Here is a 21,670-nt window from a genome sequence, read left to right as displayed (position 1 = left end):
CAGAAGAATCAATTACCTAGGAATAAATTTAACCAATATGTGAACAATTTGTTCACAATTGCTGAAAGAAAGAACACACTATTAAACGGTAAGGTATGTGTCTGCTCCAAAACAAATCTATGTACATGGACTGGAAGACAATATTATGATCGCAATACTACTTCTGATGGTTAATTTTATGTGTGAACTTGTTGGGGTCACAAGGTGCCTAGATAGCTGATCAAATATTATTCTAGGTGTTCCTGTGAGGGTGTTGGATGAGATTAACATTTAAATAGGTAGACTGAATAAAGCAGACTGCCCTCCCTAATGTGGGTGAGCCTCATTCAATCAAATACCTAAATGGAACAAAAAAGTCTGCCCTTTCCCCAAGTAAGGAGGAGTCTTTGTGCCTGTCTTCAAATTGACACACTGGCTTTTTTCCTGCATTCAAACTGAAAAGGAAATATCAGCTCTTCCTGGATCTGAAGCCTGCGTTTTGGATAGAAAACACACCCTTCCTGTCCCTTTTGATGAAAGGGAATGTTTCATGCAAAGATGGGCACAATAAAGGCAGAAAAAGTATGGACCTAACAGAAGCAGAAGGTATTAAGAAGAGGTGGCAAGAATACACAGAAGAACTATACAAAAAAGATCTTCATGACCCAGATAACCATGATGGTGAGATCACTCATCTAGAGCCAGACATCCTGGAATGCAAAGTCAAGTGGGCCTTAGGAAGCATCACTATGAATAAAGCTAGTGGGGGTGATGGAATCAAATCCTAAAAGATGATGCTGTGAAAGTGCTGCACTCAATATGCCAGCAAATTTGGAAAACTCAGCAGTGGCAACAGGACTGGAAAATATCAGTTTTCATTCCAATCTCAAAGAAAGGCAGTGCCAAACAATGTTCAAACCACCGCACAATTGTACTCATCTCACACGCTAGCAGAGTAATGCTCAAAATTCTCCAAGCCAGGCTTCAACAGAACATGAACCGTGAACTTCTTGATGTTCCAGTTGAACTTAGAAAAGGCAGAGGAACCAGAGATCAAATTGCCGACATCTGCTGGACCACAGAAAAAGCAAGAGATTTCCAGAAAAACATCTACTTCTGCTTTATTGATTATACCAAAGCCTTTGACTGTGTGGATCACAATAAACTGTGGAAAATTCTTCAAGAGATAGGAATACCAGACCACCTGACCTGCCTCCTGAGAAATCTGCATGCAGGACAATAAGTAACAGTTAGAACTGGACATGGAACAATGGACTGGTTCCAAATCGGGAAAGGAGTACATCAAGGCTATATATCGTCACCCTGCTTATTTAACTTACATGCAGAGAACATCATGCGAAATGCCAGGCTAGATGAAGCACAAGCTGGAATCAAGATTGCTGGGAGAAATATCAATAACCTCAGATATGCAGATGATACCACCCTTATGGCAGAAAGCAAAGAGGAACTGAAGAGCCTCTTGATGAAAGTGAAACAGGAGAGTGAAAAAGTTGGCTTAAAACTCAACATTCAGAAAACTAAGATCATGGCATCTGTTCCCATCACTTCATGGCAAATAGATGGGGAAACAATGGAAACAGTGACAGACTTTATTTTTGTGGGCTACAAAATCAATGTAGATGGTGACTGCAGCCATGAAATTAAAAGATGCTTTCTCCTTAGAAGAAAACTTATGACCAACCTAGACAGCATATTAAAAAGCAGAGACATTACTTTGCCGATAAAGGTCCATCTAGTCAAAGCCCAAACTACTGGTTTTTCCAGTAGTCATTTTGGATGTGAGAGCTGGACCATAAAGCTAAACGCTGAAGAATTGATGCTTTTGAACTGTAGTGTTGGGAAAGACTCTTGTGAGTCCCTTTGACTGCAAAGAGATCAGAGTCAATCCTAAAGGAAATCAGTCCTGAATGCTCACTGGAAGGACTTATGCTGAAGCTGAAGCTCCAATACTTTGGCCATCAGATGGGAAGAACTGACTCATTGGAAAAGACCCTGATGCTGGGAAAGACTGAAAACAGGAGAAGAAGGGGATGACAGAGGAAGAGATGGTTGAATGGCATCACCGACTTGATGGACAAGAGTTTGAGCAAGCTCTGGGAGTTGGTGATAGACAGGGAAGCCTGGTGTGCTGCAGTCCATGGGGTTGCAAAGAGTCAGACATGACTGAGTGTGTGAACTGAACTACGCCATTAGCCCTCTTGATTTTCAGGCCTTTTGACTCAGACTGGAACTAAGCCACTGGCTCTTCTAGTTGCCAACTTACACTGTAGATCTTGGGACTGGCCTGCCTCCATAGTTGTGTGAGCCCCAATTCCTTAGAATAACTATCTCTTTACATACAAATTGCTTCTCTTTCTCTAGAGACCCATAACAAACATATTGCCTGAAGCAATCTACAGAGTCAATGCAATCTCTATCCGAATTCCAGTGGCCTTTTACAGAAGTGAGAAATCTGATTCTAAAATTCTGTAAAGCAATTATCCTTCAATTAAAAAATAAATTTGAAAAATTCACATGGAATGGCAAGAGTCAAAACAGTATCGAAAAAACAAAACAAAGTTGAAAGACTTTTCAAGCTTACTACTTCAAAACTTCCTACAAAATGACAGTAATCAAAATAGTGAAATACTAGCATAAGGACCGGCACATAGAAAACAGAACTGGGAGCCCAGAGACAAATCCATACGTCCACAGGCAAACGATTTTTGACAAGGATGTCAGTACTATTTAGTTGGAAAAAAGCAGTCTCTGAAACAACTGGGTATCCAGGGAGACGAATGAACTTAGACCCCTGCCTCACTCCAGACACATAAACTAACTTAAAATGGATGAGCAACTAAAATATAAGAACTCACGCTGTAAAGGGCTTCCCAGGTGGCGCCAGTGGTAAAGACCCACCTGCCAATGCAGGAGATGTAAGAGATGCAGGTTTGATCCCTGGGTCAGGAAGGTCTACTGGAGGAGGTCATGGAACCCACTCTGGTATTCTTGCCTGGAGAATTCCATGGACAGAGTAGCCTCCTAGGCTATAGTCCTTATGGTCGCAGAGTCGGACATGACTGAAGTGACTTAGCACGCATGCAACACCATAAAGTTTAGAAGAAAACATAGGGACAGGTTTTCATGATGCGGAATCTGGCAAAGGATTCTTAGATATGACCCTAAAAGCACAGGCAATGACGAAAAAGAAGATAAATTGGTCTCACAAAATTTGAAAACTTTTGTATATAAAAGGACACTACCAAGAATGTGAAAAGACAAAAAAATGGGAGAGCTGTTTATTTTCTTGGGCTTCAAAATCACTAAGGACGGGGACTACAGCCATGAAATTAAAAGATGCTTGCCCCTTGGAAGGAAAGCTATGACAAACCTAGACAGCATTATTAAAAAGCAGAGACATCACTTTGCCAACAAAGGTCTGTATAGTCAAAGCTATGTTTTTTCCAGTAGTCATGTACAGAGGTGAGACTTGGAAGGCTGAGCGCCAAAGTACAGATGCTTTTCGAACTGTAGTGTTGGAGAAGACTTAAGAGAGTCCCTTGGACAGTAAGGATATCAAACAAGTCTATCTTAAAGGAAAGCAACCCTGAATATTCATCAGAAGGACTGATGCTGAAGTTGAAGCTCCAATACTTTGGCCACCTGATGCAAAGAGCCAACTCACTGAAAAAGACGCTAATGCTGGGAACGATTTCAGGATGGAAGAGAAGGGGACAACAGAGGATGAGATGGTTGGGTGGCATCACTCACTCAATGGACATGAGTATGAGCAAACTCGGAGATACTGAAGGATGGGGAAACCCGGTGGACTGCAGTCCACGGGGCCGCAAACAGTCAGACAACGCAGTGACTGAACAAAGAACAACAACAAGATCTGCAAACCGTGTATCCGGTCAGAGTCTAACACCCAGAACATACGAAGAGCTCTTACAGCTCAACAACCAGGAGACGAACAACTCAACTAAAAAACGGGCAAAGGATGTGCATAAACATTTCTCCAAGAAAAACACAGAGACAGCCAATAAGCACATGAAGAGATCTTCAACACCATTAGTCACTAGGGAATTACCAATCAAAACCACAGTGAGTTATCACTTCACACCCACCAGGATGGCTATGATTTTTTTTTAACAAGGTAAAACAACAAGTATTGTTGATGATGCAGAGAAACTGAAATCTTCATATACTGCTGGTGGAAACAAAATGGATTAGTTTTTTGTGGAAAACATTTTCAGTTTCTCAAAAAGTTAAACACAGAATTACCAATCAGTACAGTTCAGTTCAGTCGCTCAGTTGTGTCCGACTCTTTGCGACCCCATGAATCGCAGCACGCCAGGCCTCCCTGTCCATCACCAACTCCCGGAGTTCACTCAGACTCACATCCATCAAGTCAGTGATGCCATCCAGCCATCTCATCCTCTGTCGTCCCCTTCTCCTCCTGCCCCCAATCCCTCCCAGCATCAGAGTCTTTTCCAATGAGTCAACTCTTCGCATGAGGTGGCCAAAGTACTGGAGTTTCAGCTTTAGCATCATTCCTTCCAAAAAAATCCCAGGGCTGATCTCCTTCAGAATGGACTGGTTGGATCTCCTTGCAGTCCAAGGGACTGTCAAGAATCTTCTCCAACACCACAGTTCAAAAGCATCAATTCTTCGGCGCTCAGCATTCTTCACAGTCCAACTCTCACATCCATACATGACCACTGGAAAAACCATAGCCTTGACTAGACGAACCTTTGTTGGCAAAGTAATGTCTCTGCTTTTTAATATGCTGTCTAGGTTGGTCATAACCTTCCTTCCAAGGAGTAAGTGTCTTTTAATTTCGTGGCTGCAGTCACCATCTGCACCCAGCAATTGTGCTCTTAGGTGTATACCCCAAACAACTGAAAACAGGTACTCAAATCAACATATGTGCAGACATGTTTATAGTAGTATCATTCACAGTAGAAACAACCCAAATGAGCATCAACAGAAGAACGAATAGACAAAATGCTGCTACTGCTGCTGCTAAGTCACTTCAGTCGTGTACGACTCTGTGTGACCCCATAGACGGCAGCCCACCAGGCTCCCCCATCCCCGGGATTCTCCAGGCAAGAACACTGGAGTGGGTTGCCATTTCCTTCTCCAATGCATGAAAGTGAAAAGTGAAAGTGAAGTCGCTCAGTCGTGTCTAACTCTTAGCGACCCCATGGACTGCAGCCTACCAGGCTCCTCCATCCATGGGATTTTCCAGGCAAGAGTACTGGAGTGGGGTGCCACTACCTTTTCCGAAACAAAATGGGGGGAGTGTAAATATTACTCAGGCATAAAAAGAAATGAAGTGATGGTGATACAAGCTGCAACATAGGTGAACCTGGAAAATAGCATGCTATGTGCAAGACGTCAAAAGCCAAAAGTCACACATGCACGACTCCATTCGTATGAAACGTGCATAACAGGCAAGTCCAGAGCCAGGCTGCCCAGGAGACGAGGAGAAGGCAACGAGGGCTACCTGCTTAATGGGTCCAGGGTTTCCTTTTGAGGAAATGAGAATGTCTGGGACCAGAGGGAGGTTGTGGTTACAACCTGTGAACGTACTATATGCCACTGAATTGCTCACTTTAAAACAGTTAATCTTATGTTCTGTCAATTTTATGCCAATTAAAAAAACCTATTTTTTAAAAAAATAAACCATCACGAGATACTACTTCACAGCTACTAGGGTGGCTGTAATGAAAAAAAATGGAAAACTTCAAGTGTTGGTGAGGAATATGAAGAAGCTGGAACCCCCATACATTGCTGAACATAAAATGGTTCATCATCACTGTAGAAAACAGTTTGGCAGTTCCTCAAAAAAGTTAACAGAGAGTGACCCTATGACCCAGTAATCCCACTCTTGTGTATACACCCAAAAGAAGTGAATAATGTACGTCACACAAAGACTTGACATGCAGGTTCAGAGCAGCAATCTTCAAAATAGACAAGACTATTCAGTCCAAAGGTCTGTCAAGAGATGACTGGATACACAAAAGGTATATGTGTCTATATAATGTACTATCATTAATAAAAAAATAAAGCGCTGACACATGGTGCACCATGGGAAAACCCTGAAAACGTTTCGCTAGAGTAACAGGAGCCAGAAACAGAAGGCCGCGCACCGCCTGCCTCCACCTGTGTGTCATGTCCAGAACAAGCAGATCCACGAGACGGACGGCAGAGCATGGCTGACAGGGGCTGAGGCGAGCGGAGAATAAGAGAGACTGAATGGAGCTTCTTCTCGGGATGAAAATGTTCTAGAAATAGACAGCGATGATGGCCATACAACACTGTGAATATACTAAATAAAACCCACTGACTGTACATTTTGAATGGTTTAAATGACATTTTTCGTAATAAAAAACTGTAAAAAAAAGTTTTAACAAGAAGTATGGAATCTAAAGAGCTTAGACACTCTGATGTCTTTCTTCATCACTGAGCTTGATAACCACTCCACACTGACCCTGGCAAAAAAATAACAGAACCCCTTCTTGATCTTCGGCTGGAACAATATCTGCTCTAAGTGCAGCAATAAGAGCTAACACTATGCTCAAAGACCCCCAAACTAAAAACCACTGTTAAAAAAAAGCTCCTTGGTTCTAATTATAATTCTCTAAAACAAACATACAAAATTAACCTGCTCATTTTATCTAGAATACCTGTGATGGTCATTTCTCACCTACATCTGTATCTGTTCATTCACGCCCACCTGGGCGTGGCCAGGAAGCCTACCTGTGCCCCACGCAGAGGCTGACCACCAGAAGCATCGGTGAGTAAGCAAAGTCCCATCTCTGGAAGCTTCTAAAATGGGGGACTTGTGGAAACCTTTGACTAGATTTCTTGATTTAAAATAAATACCTTTATTTCACTTACTTATATGTGGGTATAAAATAGATAAATTTTCCGTTAATCCTAAAGTTTAGATGTGACAATTACAGGTTAACAAAAATTATACTTAAAATAATGATTGTGCTGATGAAGAAAAATGATGCAAACGCAGTCAGAGGCCTTAAAGAGATGGTGGAGGCAGCTTTCAGGGACCTGCAGACTGGTGCTGAACAGCCTGATCTGGGGAAGAGACTCAGGGGCTGCAGCACCCACAGACGGGAAGCACGTGGCGCCAGTGAGCACACGGGGTCATGGGACATGGAGCCCCAGGCCCGGTGGTCGCTTCACCTTCCCAGCCTCACCCCAGCGTTAGGTCTGGAAAGAGGACATCTGCTTCCACACACAGAGAAACGTCCTGCCCAACAGGAACGGCAGACACGCCAGGCGGAGACAGCGCAAAGGGAGAGACCGTGAAGGGCAAGCGTGGGCTCAAGGATGGCCCCCACGTCCGTGCGCCCGGAGGACCCGGACAGGAGGCGGGGCTGGAGCCCCAGGAAGCAGCGGCCTATGTGCGGGCGCAGGCCCACACCGCGGGGAGGTGGGCAGGAACGAATGTGGGGCCTGGCGTTCACAGGGCGAGAATTCTGACGCTGCAGCTTCCGACAGAGCAGAATTACTGCTCTGTTACTATATTATTTACTGCTTGCTGTGTGTTTAGGTATGAATTTATTGTATTTTGAGGCCATATTTTTATCCAAATGAAAAAAGTCTCTATTTGAGAAATCGGTTTCATAAAGTTTTAGCTTCTAACCAGCTCCTCACTCAGTTGAGGCATCACTCACTCAGTTCAGTTGCTCGGTTGTGTCTGACTCTTTGCGACCCCATCGACTGCAGCATGCCAGGCTTCCCTGTCCATCACCAACTCCTGGAGCTTACTCAAACTCATGTCCATTGAGTTGATGATGCCATCCAACCATCTCATCCTCTGTTGTCCCCTTCTCGTCCCGCCTTCAGTCTTTCCCAGCATCAGGGTCTTTTCCAATGAGTCAGCTCTTTGCATCAGGTGATCAAAGTATTGGGGTTTCAGCTTCAGCACCAGTCCTTCCATATGAATATTCAGGACTGATTTCCTTTAGGATGGACTGGTTGGATCTCCTTGAAGTCTCCAAAACCACAGTTCAAAAGCATCAATTCTTCAGCGCTCAGCTTCCCTTATGATCCAACTCGCACATTTTTACATGACTACTGGAAAAACCATAGCTTTGACTGGACGGACCTTTGCTGGCAAAGCTGAGGTGTACCTGGACTCAGAAACACAGTGAAGAGCGACTTTGCTCTGCATTTCCATTACGCTGATGATTTATTTTATGTCCCTTGCTTTGGTGGTTTAAGTTGAGCTACACTTGGAGATTAGAAACTGGAAACAAACGCACATCTGCTGACAGAAGGTGCTCCAAGGGTTGGAAAGCCCGGGGAAAACCAAAAAAGGGAAGCATCAGATAAACAAAGAAAATGGCTCCTGCCAGCAAGAAAGTGCTAAACAACAGAGACGCAGGAAAACCCGCTCCACGTCAAGCCCACGAGGGAGATTAAAACATCATCCATGCGAGGCCGAGGAAGGGAGAAAGCCACAGGCAGACAGGTGTGCCCTGTTGATAAAAAAGCGCTCTGGCAATCCACAGTTATGCAGACATTTCAGCACACTGACTGCTCAGGACACCTGATGCCTGACGCTCTGCAGGGAGCCGCCTGTGGCTAACTCACTGGGAAAGCACAGAGGGGCCTGGACTCTTACCCAGACAAACAGGCCGCTCCTCATCGCACATGAAAAAGCCCCGCGTAGGAGAGAGGGAGGGGGAGAGAGAGACTGACGCAGGCAGATGGCTGGAAAGGAACCTGATCAAACCATAATACGAAACTTGGTCTCAAATTCTTTAGGAAAACAATAGCTGCCTGAGACCCAGCACTGCCAATATCGCTCGGTGCAAATGACTTAGGATGTTAAACAAGGGTTCATTCAACTCTGGTCGCTTCTGGACCAGAGCCAGAGCCCAGCCATCTGGACAGGAAGGAGCTGAGGGCTCTGTCCGCCTGACAGCGACTCAGAGCGGGCAGCACCTTTCCTGGAGAGGCTGCCCCGAGCCATGCCCGGCCTGGAGGCTCTGGGGCTGCAGGCTGTGAGACGGCGCGCTTTCCTGAAGCAACGACTTTACTAGGAAATCGGAGTGAAAGCATGGAACATGGCACCATTCAGGAGTGGATTACAATATTTAAATCACTTGGAGAATACGACATGAGATGCCAAAAGTCAGCGGCTCTTAGCTCTGAGCTCCTGACCCCTCTCTTTCACCAGCTCCCCTTTTGCCACCGGTGGTGTTGAGGTGGGAGCTGTTCAGGTGCTGATCCAGGCCCCTTCTCTGTCCTGCTGGGTAATCAGACCCGCACAGAGGAGCCCCCGCTCCGAGCCCCACGCTCGCGGAGCTCCCGGACAACCCACTCCCCCTCAGCTGCACAGGAGGCCCGTGGTCAGTGCAGCCCAGACAGAATCTGCTGTCTTTGGTGCTTCCCATGGCTGTTCGGCACGCCTCGACCTACTCAGAGACCCGCTCTCATCTCGGGGAGTGACGCTGTCACCCGGCTAGCTGCCCACGGCAGACCTGCCCTTGCCTCCCTGATTCTGACATATGATCACTCAACAATACCTGCCGATTCCATGGCACGTCACAACCCTGGTTATAGGGTGTTCACTCCGTGGCCAGGGAGATGCTCTGAGGTACAGTTTCCTCATCTGCAGTCTCTTCCAGCTAAAATAACTCATCCTGAGCTTCTAGTCCAAGTCTTCTAGTTTACCCATAAGGAAAACCAGGCCAAGATTAGCAATGTACTTGCCTGGTCCCAAAATCACTGGGAAATCTGCAGCTGGACAAATTGATGACTTTTATATGCAGGAGAAACACATATTGAATAATGCCAACATATTTTTAAGTTAGTCTTCTTCTATAATATAACAACCAACACAGTGAACACTAAACAGCTGTTAAAATGGATGAGGAGAATCCCTGTATATGACTATGCCACAAGCTCATGATATGTTGTTAAATTTTAAAAAATATGGAGAAAAGCTTGTACTGTACACTACTATTTTTAAGGAAAGAGGGCTGTGGGCACAGACACACACAAGTACTTATATTATACTAAGTAAGTGTTAGTTGCTCAGTCGTGCCCGACTCTTTGCAACCCCATAGACTGCAGCCCACCAGGCTCCTCTGTCCATGAGATTTTCCAGGCAAGAATACTGGAGTGGATTACCATTTCCTTCTCCAGGGGATATTTCCAACCCAGGGATCAAACCTGGGTCTCCTGCACTGCTGGCAGATTCTTTACTGACTGAGCTACAAGGGAAGCCCATATTACAGTAGATAAACCAAAAGTTTTTTAAATGTTACCTGTGGAAGAGAGAAGAAACAGACTATAAGGATCAGGAAAGAGAGCTAGATTTCTGAAAATACTCTGGCTGTCCACCAAAAAGGTCCAGGACAGTAACCAGCCCTGCGGCAACGATGATTCCGAGTGTACAGGTTGTGGTCGCAAGACACCATGTTCTACAAGAGGGAGGCAGAGCTGCTTAGACAAACAGCCAGTTCCAGGTCTGGGGTGAAAAAGCACACAACGAATCTACAACCTCTTACCATTTCAGAGAGCGAAGGACAAGGAGTCAACTTACAGAGGCTCCACCGCAAAGTGGCACAATCCTCGCATCTACGAGAATAATAGCTACCGTGTTCTGAAACGCACCACATACGTTTACATTCACGAGTTTATACTGGCCCTTCTTCCCTGGTCACTTGTGAAGCGGCTATGAGACTGTCTCATTGTCTTGAGAACCCATAAGGAGAAAGAATCAGGCATTCGTCCTCCTGCTTCTATCTAACTGTCCCTTAGGGTAACCAAATAGGATTTCAGTGAATCAAGGCAAAGTAAAGGATGAGACTTTCACCATCATCATTTATGACCCCTAACGACCACGGGTCCGAGTGCCGAGCGCCACGCGGACCAGAGCAGATGCACGTACCACCACCTCCGAGCGCTGAGCTCAAAGGCTGAGCCGCTCGAACCTCTAGATCCACCTCCCACCTCCCAGGAAATAAAAGGACAGAAGAATGTGTTCCACGTAAACGGGGACACACCTGACTACAAAACAACCGACACAGAAAATGCCAGGAAGAAAAGGGACGGGGTGGAGCAATCAGCTGAGTGACACTTAGGAGGCAGAGCAGCTAAACGCAATTGTTTGGACCCTGTTTCAAACTAAAAAAACTGAGACGATTGGGGAAAACTGAATGGTGCTGTGATTATGAATAAAATTTTAAATACCAGTTTTCTTGATGCTTCTGAATGTTATCAAAAATAGCTGTGTATTAAATCTAACTTTGGATGCAAACATTTCAAACCTATTTTATATTCACGTTAATGTTCTAAGATATGAAAGAGTTCTTAATTTCAAGAATAAAATGCCACTCAATCACAAATTAAGAGATTAAAACACAGGGTGTTTTGTTTCCTTTCAAACTCCCAGAGAAAGACGGTGAAGGAGTAAGCAGTTCCTGTATCGAAGATGCAACCCCGGCTGGGCAGGCCTCCACGCTCAGCACCGGCACCTCTACTGCAGCGGCACCCTCCCGGGGCAGGCGCACGCCACCAGCCCCGGTTTCCAATCTCATCAACTGTCACTAAGCCATCAGGGGTAATGTCTATTACTCACAGAGTTTAACGCTGGTTTAAAAGAAAAGAAAAGAAGTCAGAGACATACACTCAAATACGCTGCCACGGATCCAGAAGACACTCAGATACACCTGTTATAGAAGGATACTGCTAAAGTCGAAAATGAGTAAGTTCAGGATGTTTCTGAATTTAATTACTTCACTGTCATGCAAAGGCACACCAGGAACAGCTGGAGAAGCAAAACCTACACAAATGGAGATTTCTAGTGACATACCTGTGTGTCGTTTGCTGCAAGAGGATATATCTGAGCTTGACCAGGCAGGAAGAGACTTCAGTAAAGAAGCAAAGCAGAGTCAACTTTATCCTTCTTCAGATAATGTAGTGGAGTCCCTCACCTAGGAAGTAAGACACGTGGTTAACTCACACGCGGAAAAATTTTTTAAAGCTTTTAAAAAACTGAATTTCAAAAATGGAAATTTCTAAAACGTGATAAAGTAAGAAGCTTAAGAGAAAACATTTTTAAACATTCTATATAAACATATGCTTTGGATTTTCTGCATTTTTTGAGGTGAACATAAATTACAAAGGCTGGATAACTTCAGGTAAGTTATTTTAAAATCACTTTTATCATGAAATACTATATATACATAGTAAAGCACAGGAAGCACGTATGTACAGTTTCATAAGGTTATTACACAAACAGAACTCCAACTACCACCCAGGCCACGGAATGGGGCACTGCTAGAATCCCCAAAAAGCTGGGTGCCTTTCTCTGATCCCTAGCCCTTTCCTTCCCCTGTAAGTATCAATCCCTCTAACTTACTGTGACCTTTCCTTTGCTTTTCTTTAGCTTATCTTTAGCTTTAGCTTTTCTTTAGCTTGTAGCTCTGGTCATTTATCTTTGCCAGCTCCTGACTTTTACACAGGCGTGATCACATAGTGTATATTCCTTTGTCTTGCTTTGGTTTTGCTCCGTTGTTGCTGCGGGCCCTGCTGTTTATTTTCACTGCTGTATATGATTCCATTCTGCGACACACCGTCGTTTACTTACCCATTCGGTTTCTGCTTTGGAGCCGACATAAGCACTCCTAAGATCTTTCTGGCACAGATCTCTTAAGCATTTGGGGACACATCCAGTGCATACATACATGCAAGAGCGACTGCCAGACTGTGAGGTAAGCGTATATTCAACTGCACTACACTTCCCAAAGCAGCTGTAGTCATTTACACCACCACAAGAAGGGCATGAGAGTTTCCACTGCTCAAGGTTTTCAAAACTTGTCAGACTCCTTAATTCTTGGTAACTGGATGGTTATGTCCTAGGGTCCTAAAAATTCTTTATCATGTAGAATTTTATAATTATTTTGACGAAAAACTCATTAGATTTTTCATCTGACAGCTGCTGCGAGATAGTATTTTAAAACCAAACACTCGTGCACTTTTCCAGGTGTCACCGCACTCCAATTTCTGACCAGTTGAAACCCCGCACTCTCGGTCCACCAGCTTCCAGAGACACTGGTTACAAATCCCAGGCACAAGGGGATGGTGTGTGTGTGTGTGTGTGTGGCTGGCCAGTAAGAGCATCCTACTACTGGCCAGAGCTGGTTCGTCTCTGTGAGCACACAAAACCCAAGTCAAAATTAACCAAGTCTTTTCTTCCTCCTCTCGGACTTACAGAGATTCCCCCTCTTTCCTGAAGAACTTGAACATGAGCACATGGGCGTCAAGAGGCTCTTTGAGAACAGAGCAAACAAGGAGGAAGACAGCAGGGGAAGGACCCAGCTGCAGCAGCCCTGCCTGGGGGTTCTTAATTAGGTGACCAATAAATCCCCCTTTGCTGGTAACAACTAAGGTCCAGGTACATCCCAAAGAGCCCGAACTGATATGATGAGTCACTATAAAACATGGGTGTTAATCTGCCCAGTAAGCCACATAGGTCAATTAAGGCAACACGTGTACATACACAACCTTAATATTTTTTCAATCACATTTTATAAATCAAAGTGGTTTATCACTCAGACTTGGACTATAGTTCTTGCCAAAAGGCAAGTTAACTCTGAATGTTTCTTTGGCAAGAGAATGAAAAATCAATAGCTGTAAAGTATTTGTCCTTGTCTGCTATAAACACACTAGTTATACCATCCCTACTGGATTTTAGTAACAAAGTTATGATAACCTCATAAAATAAACTAGGAAGTGTTCCCTGGTTTATTCTGAGGAAGTATTTGGGTAGAACTGGAATTATTTCTTCTTTGAAAGTCTGGTGGAATTTAACAATGAAGCCATCTGTGCCTAAAAATTTTAATTACTGATTCTGTTTTTTTTTTAGTGGTTACAGGAATTTTTTCTGTAGCTACTTTTAGAAAGTTACATTTTCCAAGGAATTTGTTTATCTCATCTAATTTTCAAATTTACTGACACGATGCTATTTCAAATCATGACTGTTGCTGAAGCTCCAACACTTTGGTCACCTGATGCAAAGAGCTGACTCACTGGAAAAGACCCTGATGCTTTCAGAAAGACGGAAGGCAAAAGGAGAAGGGGGTGGGCAGAGGATAAGATGGTTAGATGGCATCAATGACTCAATGGACATGAACAAACTCTGGGAGACAGTGGAAGACAGGGAGGCCTGGCATGCTGCGGTCCATGGGGTCGCAAGGAGTCGGACACAACTGAGCGACTGAACTTAACAGCAACGCTGTGCTGGGAGCTCAGAGTCTTAGCCACGAGACCAGCAGGGAGGTTCCCAGTCTTGGGCAATTTTTATAAATGTCTACACGTGCCTGAAAATAAAGTATACAATGCAGGTTTTGGATAGAATATTATTTATGTGTACATTAGGCCAAGGGTGTTGATCCTATGTAAATCATCTGTGCTTACAGGCTTTTTTTTTAATCTATCGATTAGTGAGACATGTACTGAAATCTCTACTATAAACTGTTGTTGTTCGTTGTTCACTAAGTCAGGTCCAACTCTTTGAGATCCCATGAACTACAGCACACCATGTTCCCAGTCCTTCACTGTCTCCCAGACTTTGCTCAAACTCATGTTCATTGAGTCAATGATGGCATCCAGCCACCTCATCCTCTGCTGCTGCCTTCTCCTACCCTCAGTCTTTCCTGGGATCAGGGTCTTTTCCAGAAAGTCGGCTCTTCACATTATGTGGCCAAAGTACTGGAGCTTCAGCTTCAGCATCTGTCCTTCGAATGAATATTCAGGGTTGATTTCCTTTAAGACGGACTGATTGGATCTCCTTGCAGTCCAAAGGACTCTCAAGAGTCTTCTCCAACACCACAGTTCAAAAGCATCAATTCTTTGGCGCTCAGCTTTCTTTACAGTCCCACTCTCACATCCATATGTGACTACTGGAAAAACCATAGCTCTGACTAGAAGGATATTTGTTGGCAAAGTAATGTCTTTGCTTTTTAATACGCTGTCTAGGTTGGTCATAGCTTTCCTTCCAAGGAGTGTCTTTTAATTTCATGGCTGCAGTCACCATCTGCAGTGATTTTGGAGCCTCCCAAAATAAAGTCTGCCACTGTTTGCATTGATTCCCCATCTATTTGCCATGAAGGGATGGGACCACATGCCATGATCTTACTTTTTGAATGTTGAGTTTTAGGCCTACTTTTTCACTCTCCTTTTTCACTTTCTTCAAGAGGCTATTTAGAGTGGTTGTCATCTGCATATATGAGACTGTTAATATTTCTCCCAATAATTTTGATTCCAGCTTGTGATTCATTCAGCCCAGCATTCATTCACTCTGCAATATACAGCCCTGACGTACTCCTTTCCCAATCTGGAACCAGTCCATTGTTCCACGTCCAGTTCTAACTGTTGCTTCTTGTCCTGCATACAAGTTTCTTAGGAGGCAAGTAAGGTGGTCTGGTATTCCCATCTCTTGAAGACTTTTCCACAGTTTGCTGTAATCCACACAGTCAAAGGCTTTAGCATAGTCAATGAAGCAGAAATTTTTCTGGAATTCCCTCGCTTTTTCTATGGTCCAACAGATATTGGCAATTTGATCTCTGGTTCCTCTGCCTTTTCTAAAACCAGCTTGAACATCTGGAAATTCTCGGTTCATGTACTGCTGAAGGTTAGCTTGAAGGATTTTGAACATTACCTTATTTGCGTGTGAAATGAGCACAACTTTGCAGTAGTTTGAGCATTCTTTGGCATTGCCTTTCTTTGGGATTGGAATGAAAACTGACCTTTTCCAGTCCTGTGGCCACTGCTGAGTTTTCCAAATTTGCTGGCATATTGAATGCAGCACTTTCACAGCATCATCTTTTAGGATTTGAAATAACTCAGCTGGAATTCCATCACCTCACTAGCTTTGTTTACAGTAATGCTTCCTAAGGCCCACTTGACTTCACACTCCAGGATGTCTGGCTCTAGGTGAGTGATCACACCATCATGGTTATCTGGGCCATGAAGATCTTTTTCGTAAGTTCTTCTGTGTGTTCTTGCCACCTCTTGTTAATATCTTCTGCTTCTCTTAGGCCCTTACTGTTTCTGTCCTTTACTGTGCCCATCTTTGCATGAAATGTTCCCTTGGTATCTCTAGTTTTCTTGAAGAGATCTCTAGTCTTTCCCATTCTATTGTTTTCCTCTATTTCTTTGCACTGTTCACTTAGGAAGGTTTTCTTCTCTCTCCTTGCTATTCTTTGAGAACTCTGCATTCAGATGGTAAATCTTTCCCTTTCTCCTTTGCCTTTCGCTTCACTTCTTTTCTCAGCCATTTGTAAGGCTTCTTTAGACAACCATTTTGGTCACTGCCTCAGGCACTCTGAGTCTACCAGAGCTGCTGCTGCTGCTGCTGCTAAGTCGCTTCAGTCGTGTCGGACTCTGTGCGACCCCATAGACAGCAGCCCACCAGGCTCCCCCGTCCCTGGGATTCTCCAGGCAAGAACACTGGAGTGGGTTGCCATTTCCTTCTCCAGTGCATGAAAGTGAAAAGTGAAAGTGAAGTCGTTCAGTCATGTCTGACTCCTAGCGACCCCATGGACTGTAGCCTACCAGGCTCCTCCGTCCACGGGATTTTCCAGGCAAGAGTGCTGGAGTGGGGTGCCACTGCCTTCTCCTAACCCCTTGTACATGGTGCAGTTTTGGATGGAGTGTTACTTATATGTACATTAGACCAAGGGCATTGATCCTACATAAAACATCTGTGCTTACAGGATTTTTTTTTTTTTTTTTTTGGCCTGCTTATTCTATCCATTACTGAGAAGTGCTGAAATCTCTACTGTAACTGTAAATTTGTCTATTCCCCCCCCCCAACCCGCCCGTACTTATGACAAGTCATATTATGGCTTACCCATAATATTATAGAATTATTATGACTTCCTTTTGAATTGAACCTTTTATCATTACAAACTGCAGCAGAGACTACATATTGACCAGGTTTTTCTCTTCTACCTCCTGGGCACAGCCTCCCCTGCAGTGAAATCTGGTTTACGACCTGGGCTCCGCCTAACAGGATGCAATCCTAATGTGCACCGCCCTGCCCTCCAGCCCAGCTGGGAACACCTGCCTGATTCACTCCTTCGGCCCCACACACAGGCGCCTGCAGAGTATTCCGGGCCTCAGGAGATGGCAGAGATGGGGGTGGGGAAGCAGCTAAATCCCCAAACGACCATCGAAAAAACATCTGCCAACCAGCACTATGTGTACTGAACTTCATGCAAGCAAGACATGAATTTGCTTAAACTACTGACTGCTTTGTTAACAGAGCCAGCTGCCAACTGTATTAAGTGAAATGACACTATCTCCAGAACTGCGTTTTGCTTTAAACTGTGTTTTCTCTGACACTACACAATCTTGCTGTTGGCTAGAGTTTGCAGTTTTGTTTTTTTCTTTTCTTTCAAATCTCTTAACCTTCATCCTTTAGGTGGGTCTCTTATAAACAAAATACAGTTGATTTTTTAAAAAACCTTATTTGATATCTTTTTCTTTTAATTCATTTCAGTTCAGTTGCTCAGTCATGTCCGACTCTTTGCAACCCCATGAACCACAGCACGCCAGGCCTCCCTGTCCATCACCAACTCCTGGAGTCTACCCAAACCCATGTCCATTGAGTCAGTGATGCCATCCAACCATCTCATCCTCTGTTGTCCCCTTCTCCTCCTGCCCTCAATCTTTCCCAGCATCAGGGTCTTTTCAAATGAGTCAGCTCTTCGCATGAGGTGGCCAAAGTACTGGAGTTTCAGCTTCAACATCAGTCCTTCCAATGAACACCCAGGACTGATCTCCTTTAGGATGGACTGGTTGGATCTCCTTGCGTCCAAGGGACTCTCAAGAGTCTTCTCCAACACCGCAGTTCAAAAGCATCAATTCTTCGGCGCTCAGCTTTCTTCACAGTCCAACTCTCACATCCATACATGACCACTGGAAAAACCATAGCCTTGACTAGATGGACCTTTGTTGGCAAAGAAATGTCTCTGCTTTTGAATATGCTGTCTAGGTTGGTCCTAACTTTCCTTGGAACATTTAATTCCATTTACCTTGGAAACAATTACTCACATTTAGGTTTAATTTTCTTTTATTTTCTTTCTATTTGCTTCTTTTGGATTACTTGCTATCATTCTAGTCCCCCAGTAGTCTGCAAGTTACATACTGTTTCTACTCTTTAGTAATTGCATTAGAAATTCTAATGTACAGGTTCTTATCAAAGTCCAATGTTAACCAATACATTTACCTTTCTCTTGGACAGCAAGAGCCTTGAAACATTAACCCCATTTATCATAATTTCCAACTTAAATTTTACTGTTGTAGAACGTGTATGCATGCATGTGTATGTGCTCTTGTCATGATTAACGTTTTATGCAATTGATGCGATTACCCTGCCTTCCCTTCATGTTTCCCACACCCCCGTTTCTGGGCCTCACGCTCCCTTTTCTCCTTTTGGTCCATGACTGGGGTTACACTGATTGAGTTTCTAATGTTAAAACAACCTTTATTTCCTGAGATAAACTTTTCTTGATTATTATGTACTATGCTTTTTATATATTGCCTAGTTGGTTCTATTTGCTAACATTTACGGAGGATGTGCGTACGACAAACAGGGCTTGGTGGTTCTCCTTTCCATAATGGCGCTGCTTTTGCTTTCAGGGTAGTGCTGGCCTCACATGAGACAGGAAGCGTTCCCTCCTCTTCTGTCTTCTGAAGAAGCTTTTGTCAGATTGGTATTCTTCTTTAGGTGTTTAGTAATTATCGGTGACGCTATTCGGACGTGGAGTATTCTTCAAGGCAAGGATTTTAACTACAAATTAAACTTCTTTAATATAGTTATGAAAGGTTATACACTTGCTCTTGAGTAAATTTGGTGGTTTATGTTTTTCAACGGGCTTGTTCATTTTATTGAGGCTGTCAAATTTATTAGCACATCATTATTCACAATACTCCTTATTACCCTTTCAAGGTCTACAGGATCTGTAACAATGTCCTCTTTTACATCCAACTAATCACAAGCTGGAATCAAGATTGCCAGGAGAAATATCAATAGCCTCAGATATGCAGATGACACCACCCTATGACAGAAAATGAAGAAGAACTAAAGAGCCTCTAAAGAGGAGAGTGAAAAAGTTGGCTTAAAGCTCAACATTCAGAAAACTAAGATCATGGCATCTGGTCCCATCCCTTTATGGGAAATAGATGGGGAAACAGTGGAAACAGTGGCTGACTTTATTTTTCTGGGCTCCAAGATCACTGCAGATGGTGATTGCAGCCATGAAATTAAAAGACGCTTACTCCTTGGAAGGAAAGTTATGACCAACCTAGATAGCATATTCAAAAGCAGAGACGTTACTTTGCCAACAGTCTGTCTAGTCAAGGCTATGGTTTTTCCAGTAGTCATGTATGGATGTGAGAGTTGGACTGTGAAGAAAGCTGAGCACAGAAGAATTGATGCTTTTGAACTGTGGTGTTGGAGAAGACTCTTGAGAGTCCCTTGGACTGCAAGGAGATCCAACCGTTAGTCCATTCTAAAGGAGATTAGTCCTGAGTGTTCACTGGAAGGACTGATGCTGAAACTCCAATACTTCGGCCACTTCATGCGAACAGTTGACTCATTGGAAAAGACTCTGATGCTGGGAGGGATTGGGGGCAGGAGGAGAAGGGGACGACAGAGGATGAGACGGCTGGATGGCATCGCCGACTCGATGGACATTAGTTTGGGTAAACTCAGAACTGGTGATGGACAGGGAGGCCTGGCATGCTGTGATTCATGGGGTCGCAAAGAGTCGGAGACGACTGAGCAACTGAACTGAGCTCAGCTGGTAAAGAATCCGCCTGCAATGTAGGAGACCTGGGTTCAATCCCTGGGTTAGGAAGATGCCCTGGAGAAGGAAAAGGCTACCCACTCCAGTATTCTGGCTTGGAGAATTCCATGGACTATCCACAGGGTCTCAAAGAGTTGGACATGACTGAGAGAATTGCTTTCACTTTCAATGGCAATTAATGTTTTTTTCCCCCCCCACAGACAAGAGATCTTTCTGGATGAAATATGCATCTTTAACTTATCAGTTTACCTTCAAATAATACCACTGAGACACAGTGACTGCACTTCCATTCTTCGCTCCCAGACTCTGTGCTAATATTGTCATTCCTTCCCTCTACAAGTATTGAAAATTCCAAAATACATTGTTAATTTTGCTTTAAATAGTCTAAAACAAAAAAGATTCAAGTGTGAATATTCACCAATCCATGGACTATTCCCAATTCTTTTCATTCCTTTGGGTACAATCTCCATCTGCTATCATCTTCCTTCTACTTGATCTTCCTTTAAAATTTCTTGTAGTGCACTTCTGCTGGCAATAAATTCTTCCAGCATTTCTTGGTCCAGAAATTTTTATTTCACTTTTGTTTTGAAAGATATTTTCACTAGGTACAGAATGATAAACTAACAGCTTTCTTCCTTTTGGTACTTTAAACACGGCAGTTGTCTGCTGGCTGGCAACCGGTTCTGATCAGAAGTCACTGACCTGATTTTTGTTCCTCTGACTTTTTTCTCTTCATCACTGATTTTTCAGTAACTGGACTGTGTGGACCTTGGTATGATTTTGTTTACTCTATCTGGAGTTTGTGAGCTTCACGGTTTGCAATCTTCATCAAATGTCGACATCTTTCAGCCACTACTTCTTCAAATACTGTTTCCATTGCTTCCTCTTCTTCTGGAACTCCAGTTACGTGGATCTTAAATCCGTTGATTTTGCCCGACAGGTCACTAATGCTGTCACCGTGTTCAGTCTTCCTTATTCTTTGCACCATATTTTGGATAATTTCTATTGCCATGTCTTGAGGTTCACTGATCTCTTCTTCTGTACTGCCAATTTGCTATCAGTCTCTGTGTTTTTCACCTCTAAAGTCCTAGTTCAGTCTTTCTCATATCTGTCACTCATGCTCATCTTCCTCATGAACGTGTACAACTTATTTATATCAGTTATTTTAATGTCCTTGTCTGCTAATCTCACAGCTTTCTACTGACTGATTTTCCTCCTGGTTACTATCATATTTTCTTGCTTCTTTGCATGCCTGGTAATTTTTATTAGATGCTGGACACTGAAACGTTTTTACATTGTTGGGTGCTGGATTTTACCATATCATTGTAAGTACAGCTGGGGCTTTATTCTGGAAATGCAGTTAAGTTACCCGGAATCAGTTAGGGCAGGTGTGTAGTGGTCTTTTAGTCCTGGTCTAATTCAGCCCCATTACTGCAGTGATACCCTTCTGATGCCCTAAACCAAAGAGCTGTTCTGAATCCACCCTCACAAAGATTAAAAACCACCCTTGCAAGGGCCTGCCGCACCCCCGGGGGTGGTGGGAACACAGACCGTCTCAGCTCGTGTGGTGTCCACTCCTTTCCGGGGCTTCTCTTCCCGGTTTTGAGGTGCTTTCTCTGGTGATTGTGTAGACCAACACTCAGCCCAAATCTTGGAGGTGGGGGTCCTTCTGCAGACCCCTGGGTTTCCCTAAGTAGCTCTCTACTCTCTTATACTTTGCCCCTCAAATTCTAGCTGCCTGTCCTCCCCAAACTCTGATCTGTTTTGTCACTTCAGTAAGGCTAGGGGGCTCTGTTTCGTTTCTCTGCCCCTGACCTGTAACGCAGAAA

The 21,670-nt window shown here is 43.8% G+C and overlaps 1 protein-coding gene across 2 annotated transcripts in view; it reads right to left on the bottom strand.

Annotated features, from left to right (window-relative positions):
• The window catches only part of TRAF3 (TNF receptor associated factor 3), a 116,495-nt gene that overhangs the window by 42,220 nt on the left and 52,605 nt on the right, over positions 1-21,670 (bottom strand). For both annotated transcript variants that reach the window (XM_024981638.2, XM_024981640.2), the window contains exon 2: positions 11,837-11,957. The gene's annotated coding sequence lies outside the window, so the exon portion shown is untranslated. The remainder of the gene's footprint in view (positions 1-11,836; positions 11,958-21,670) is intronic.

Source organism: Bos taurus, chromosome 21, assembly GCF_002263795.3.
Source record: "Bos taurus isolate L1 Dominette 01449 registration number 42190680 breed Hereford chromosome 21, ARS-UCD2.0, whole genome shotgun sequence".
Lineage (NCBI taxonomy): Eukaryota > Metazoa > Chordata > Mammalia > Artiodactyla > Bovidae > Bos > Bos taurus.
The sequence above is the reverse complement of the archived record's forward strand: the minus strand, read 5'-3'. Positions and strand labels throughout refer to the sequence as shown.